The following is a 6,000-nucleotide window of genomic DNA, read 5'->3' as shown; positions in this document are numbered from 1 at the left end:
ACGGGTGGTGTGCCCCTTCTTGTTGCAATTGTTACATTGCATTTCTCGGCAGGCTCCGTTGTGATGGTAATTGCACTTGTCGCATTTCGGAAGTGTTCCAGCATATTGCTTGGCTGGTGTAGGGGTGGTGATGGCATGAACGGCCACCGTTTGTTGTTTCTTGATCAGGTCTTGAGCGGGTTGGCCCTTTTTCTTATTTCCGAACTTTCGCTTCTTGTCTCCCATCTTCGGTTGTTCGGGTGTGGGGGTTATAATACCTTCACGAACTCCATGGTCGACAAGAGTTTGTGCCAGTCGCTTGGCACTGTCGAGGGTGCTCGGGTTGGCGGATATGACCATCCCCTCGATCTGAGGGGATAGCCCCCCAAATGTAACGTTCCACTTTCTTGGCCTCTGGGGTGATCATTCCCAGGCACAGAGTTGCCAATTCGTTAAATCGGGAAGTGTAGGTGGCAATATTGAAACACTTCATGGAGTGTTCCCACAATTCTTGTTCCAGTTTCTTCATCTCGCTCCTTCGACAGTATTCCTCGAGCATCATGGCTTTCAGGTCCTTCTAACTCATGACATTGGCCACGGCTAGAGTCAAAGTTTTAACGTGGCTGTTCCACCATGACAAGGTCGAGTCCGTAAAGGTACATGCTGCATATTTCACTTTGAACTCGTCCAGGCATACACATATCTCGAATATGGACTCGGTCTTCTCGAACCATCTTGTTAGAGTAACGACTCCGATGTCGCCATGATAGGTCATGGGCTTGCAATTCATGAATTCTTTGTAGGAGCACATCAGTTGGTGACCGTGGTTGCCACCATGATTGGAACTGCCAGTCCCGTTCCTGCTCCCGTTGTCGTTTCCATTCCCATTCACATTCATGCCATTACTACTGATTTGGGCCATGGCAGCAGCCACATCGGCTGTTACAGCGGCCTGAAAAATAGCAGAGTCCATTGGTGGAGGTGGTGGTGGCGGTGGTGGAGTTGCGGTGTTGACGACATCCGTGGTGGCATCTTTCTGCTATAAAGTTTAGAGGATGGATAATGATAAGTTTTTTCTAATGGTCATGGATCAGGCATTACCGTAATGGGATGTCTCGATATATATGTATTAAGTCTTATTGTTAGGGAAATTTTCAAGCAATTCATGAATGGAATTTACTATACAAGAAGTAAACAATTGCATAACAAATAACAACCCTAATGAAATAAAATCCATACACATTTCATTGATATTGCAGTTTTAGTACATAGTGTAGTGGTTTGATTTTGATGGCATGTGCGGAATTAGAAAAGATCTAGTGAATCATCATGTAAACTCAAGAACACATGAAGTAAATAAATATGCGTTTAGCTCTCATTAGTATTGATAGAAAGAGTACAAATGGGTCTTGCAATTTCTCTCTAAATTAATGCTCTCAAAGTGTTCATTACATAAATGAGTGTCACTCACTTCCTATTTATAGGAAAGACAACTCATCACACAATACAAGTGGGTAAAGCACAAATACATCCAAGAGTGACTTTGCACCCTAACATTCCCCCCTAAAAGTTCGGATTGGATGTCCCGGCTTCAATATCCAACGAGCTCGCACGATCAAGATTAAACTCCCCCTCGAAGTAACACCAGTCTTCAAATCCGCAAATAAATACTCGAAAAACTCGCTTTGAATACCCATCATTCTCCCCCTTTTTATAATCAAAAAATGATTATAAAACCCATTAGGGGTGAGAAGCACCCGAGGAATGCACTTCACAAAACTCCCCCTTGATGTGTACCAAAAATGAATCACCGAAAAACTTGCACGGAAAAACAATCACGAAAAAGCCTTGAAAAATTTCCAATTTGTGAAATTTTTTGACTTTTTGGGTGAGAGTTGCAAGATTTTCCAAAATCCTGGTAAAAACGTCATCAACAGAATTCTGCAGGGACCCATTGCGCCAAAAACAACCAAAAACACGAAACACTCCCCCATTTGCGAAACTGGGTAGAAGGTGTAAATTCGCACACATTGCAGAGCCCAGAAATGAATATTCTTCAATTTCTCAGCTTTATAACCCCATTGACGAAGTTAGGTATAAACTGCCAAACTTTCGAAATTTCTGCATACTTCTTCAAACTATCGAAAATTTGATCCAATATTTGAATATAGGGTTAAAGTGTCAAACTTTCGAAACTTTAAGGTCCACTTTCGAAACTTTTATGTCTTCCTCCCCAATTCGTTTCCAAGGTAACGAAAATTTTTAGTCGCTACAAAACCTTCGTTAGTCAACATCAAATTTTCGAAACTTTTTAACCCACAGTCATTGACACCAAAAACGAATTCGTAAGTTTTCAAACATCGACTTCCAAAATTTTCATCATTAGGCAAACCCATTTATCGACCTTCGATCCTGAAATGAGTGTACAACATTCGAAATCATTATCAACTTTACCTTGTTCGTCCATCAATTCCAATCGTCATCAATCCAACTTCAAGGCTTCGGTTCTAGTCGATATCAAACCCAAAATCGATAATCAAACCATTCACATTCGTTATCAGTTCTTGATACACATCGAAATCAAAACTGATCAAGGCATCAATTTCCAATTTCCTGATCGTTATCAAACCGTTCTTTGACTTTTGAAAGTCAAACCAACTATCAATTCCAGTTGATACTTGACATCGCATCGACAATCTGTTCTCAGTTCAACTCTCAAATCAATTAGCCAAAAATGAATTATTAGGTGTTCGTTATTAATCCTTCGTTGACAGCCTTCGCTTTTTGATTCAACTATACGATATTAACCTGTTCGTCAATCGACCCACGATTCCAAACTATCGCTTTTAACAAATCACTTTGATTCGAAATTCATTCATCCTTCATCCTTCGTTTTCTGATTCCTTATTGCTAAACACGTTACTTCAACCGACTTCACTTCAAACTGATTGAATCAAAATCAAAAAATAGATCTTTGACTTTTCAACAAACCACTGTAATCGATCAATTTTCCTTCGATCATATGTTTGAGAGATTAGTAATCCAAAAACAAACCTAGATTATTAACAAATTCGAGCATAAATCTTCATCTGTTCTTGAGTATTCTTCAATTTTCAATCATAAGAACACAAGCTTGTAGATAAACAGGTGCGAATGTGTATTCAGATTTTCTTCCAAATCAATACATGTAAAGGAATCAAAGGACAAATCGAAACTTCAATTTAGATTTTAAAGATAAACAGATGTGAGATTCGATATGTGAGAATTGAAATGAGAGAACCTTTCGACTTTAATTGTCAAATACGGAAGAACATGAATGAGCAGATAAAAGATCTAATTGATTTTGGGCTCGAAAAAATCATTCCATGAACAGTAACAAACAATTGAAGTTGGGCTTCAGTTTGGATCAATGAACAGTAAATTCATGATTTTGAGAAAATGATTTTAATTTTGAAGTTTGATCTAAAAAAATTTTAATTGGATCTTCAAAGGGTTTTGAAACGAATTCGATCCAATTGAGTCAAAACGATCAAAAATTAAAAATGAAACGCATGAATCGAAATCATGGACGTTTTGGAATCCATTTGAGAATTTGTGATACCTTTTTGACGAATCGAGTTCCATTTTCAACGAACGAATCAAATTTAGAAGATATTGGTTCTTTTGTTGGAACGACAAAATCTCCAATTTGAACATTTTACCACCCACTACGCTTGATGTACAACTCGTGTTCTTCGTGTTCTTCATCAAACCAATAACATCTTCATAAGAACCACCAACACTTTTGGGTTTTGACTTCAAATTCAATGCAACACTTGGAGATTGTTGTTTGGAACCTAAATTTGTTTCACGACAACATTTGTTGATTTTTGTGAGTAAACCTGCTTGTTTTTCTGTTTAATCTTCTTCTTCTTTTTCTTTCTCATCTTTTTGCATCTTGAAGATTTGATTTCATGAACAAACCCACTTTCCACAACATCAACTTTGTGAGTTTGAATCAAATCTTTTGAAGTTTGATACTTGTGAATTTCTTGGATCACCGACTTCTGATAAGAAATCATTCCTTCAAACGAATCACAAGAACACAAAATATCATCGGTTTGAACTCCAATCGAGCAAAAAACTTTTTCATCTTCATGAGAATCAACTTGAATCTTCTTATCATGAACTTCAAGAACATCAACAACATCACATTGAACTCCATTGTCTTGAACTTCAACAAACTTAAGAGCACTAAGATCATTTGGGTTTTTAAATAGAGAAATGTATTTCTTATTCAACAAATCTCTTTCTTCTCCTTCCTTTTGATTTCTACTACGGACTAATATGGACAAGGCAATTTTATTCAACCATACAATCTTACAAAGTGGTTGAAAAATCAAGCTTCCATTATCATCCATCAAATCTCCATAAGAAACCATATTACCCCATGAAATAAATTTGCTTAACACCAACCCATAAATTTGATCTTCATTGACTTTGTATTTGATATCTTCAACGATCACAATCCAAGAATCATATGGCAAATCCACCAAAATCACAAGAACTTGAAAATTTCTAGAGAGAGAAAGTGATTTTAAATGGGTTTTCTAGAGAGAGGAAGTAAAAATCACTTGAATTCTAGTGAAGAAAATATAATTATGAATAGAATCAAAGATGAATACGATTTCTAGAATCCAAACTCTCAATAACAAGAAGATCAAAGATCAAAATGAAGAATCACCAAATTTAGAATGCCATCAAGGATCAATTCTTGATCCGATCAAGAACACCCGCTCTGATATCAATTGTAGTGGTTTGATTTTGATGGCATGTGTAGAATTAGAAAAGATCTAGTGAAGCATCATGTAAACTCAAGAACACATGAAGTAAATAAATCTAGGTTTAGCTCTCATTAGTATTGATAGAAAGAGTACAAATGGGTCTTGCAATTTCTCTCTCTAAACTAATGCTCTCAAACTGTTCATTGCATAAATGAGTGTCACTCACTTCCTATTTATAGGAAAGACAACTCATCACACAATACAAGTGGGTAAAGCATAAATACATCCAAGAGTGACTTTGCAGCCTAACATTAAGAAAATTGACCTTTAGGAAGGTCTACAATACATTAAGAAAATAGAGAAATTTTGGCAACATAACGATCCCTTGAATAGTGTACTCACTTACTCATAGGGTCCTACCTACATGCAGGAAAAGAGTAGCACCAACGCCTACTCGTAAACTTAGACTATAACAAAATGCGGGTAGTATGTGCCCTACTCGCGGCGGGTGCTCTCCTGTGGGCCATGGGATGAAGTCGAGGAGGCCTGCATCTCCGCTATATGACGCTCAGCTACGATCACTCTCTTTTCGAGATCCGAGTGTCTCTCCTGGTATACTCTCACTTCCGCTTGAGCGGTGGTAAGTGCGCGGGTCGTCCCTCTCTAGTCGTCGAGCCCGTGCATCAGTGGGGTCCGCAGCAGCCCTCAGCTCCAAGATCTGATTCACCGACGCCCTGGTCTGGTCTCCGAGGTTCGTGATTCGCTGAACCATGACAGTAAAGGCCCTGTCTGCCGGTCCTCCGTGATGGAGATTATAGAAACCTCACTACATGTCGTATGGTGAACGTTGGTGTTGTTGTCGGCTCCACCTGTCCAGGTCCTTCGCCAAAGGGGGTGTGGGTCCCTGGTAGCCCATACAATGTGCGGGAACTCGGGCGACATAAGGAGGATTTATGACTTCGGACTCTGTGTCCGAGTCTTCCTCTACCTCTTCCTCGTATTCTTCTTCCTCCTCCTGCGGATCCTCTTCGGGATCATCTTTGGGTTCTTCCTCCACTATTTCCTCAGGATCCTCTGCGGGATCCTCTTTGATCCACCCACCATTTCCCTGGTTCGGGAAATAGAGGTCTTCGGGCATGTGGAATCCTGCCATGACGTCTGTGCAAGAATAGAGGTATAAGAAATGCATGAAAGGTTTAAGTGTGTGACTTTGTAATGTTCTAAAATACTCCTATAGTATTTTAACTTTATGTTTGAT

The sequence above is a fragment of the Lactuca virosa genome, chromosome 6 (genome assembly GCF_052849685.1).
Source record: "Lactuca virosa cultivar CGN04683 chromosome 6, Lactuca_virosa_CGN04683_v6, whole genome shotgun sequence".
NCBI classification, from domain to species: domain Eukaryota; kingdom Viridiplantae; phylum Streptophyta; class Magnoliopsida; order Asterales; family Asteraceae; genus Lactuca; species Lactuca virosa.
The sequence above is the reverse complement of the archived record's forward strand: the minus strand, read 5'-3'. Positions refer to the sequence as shown.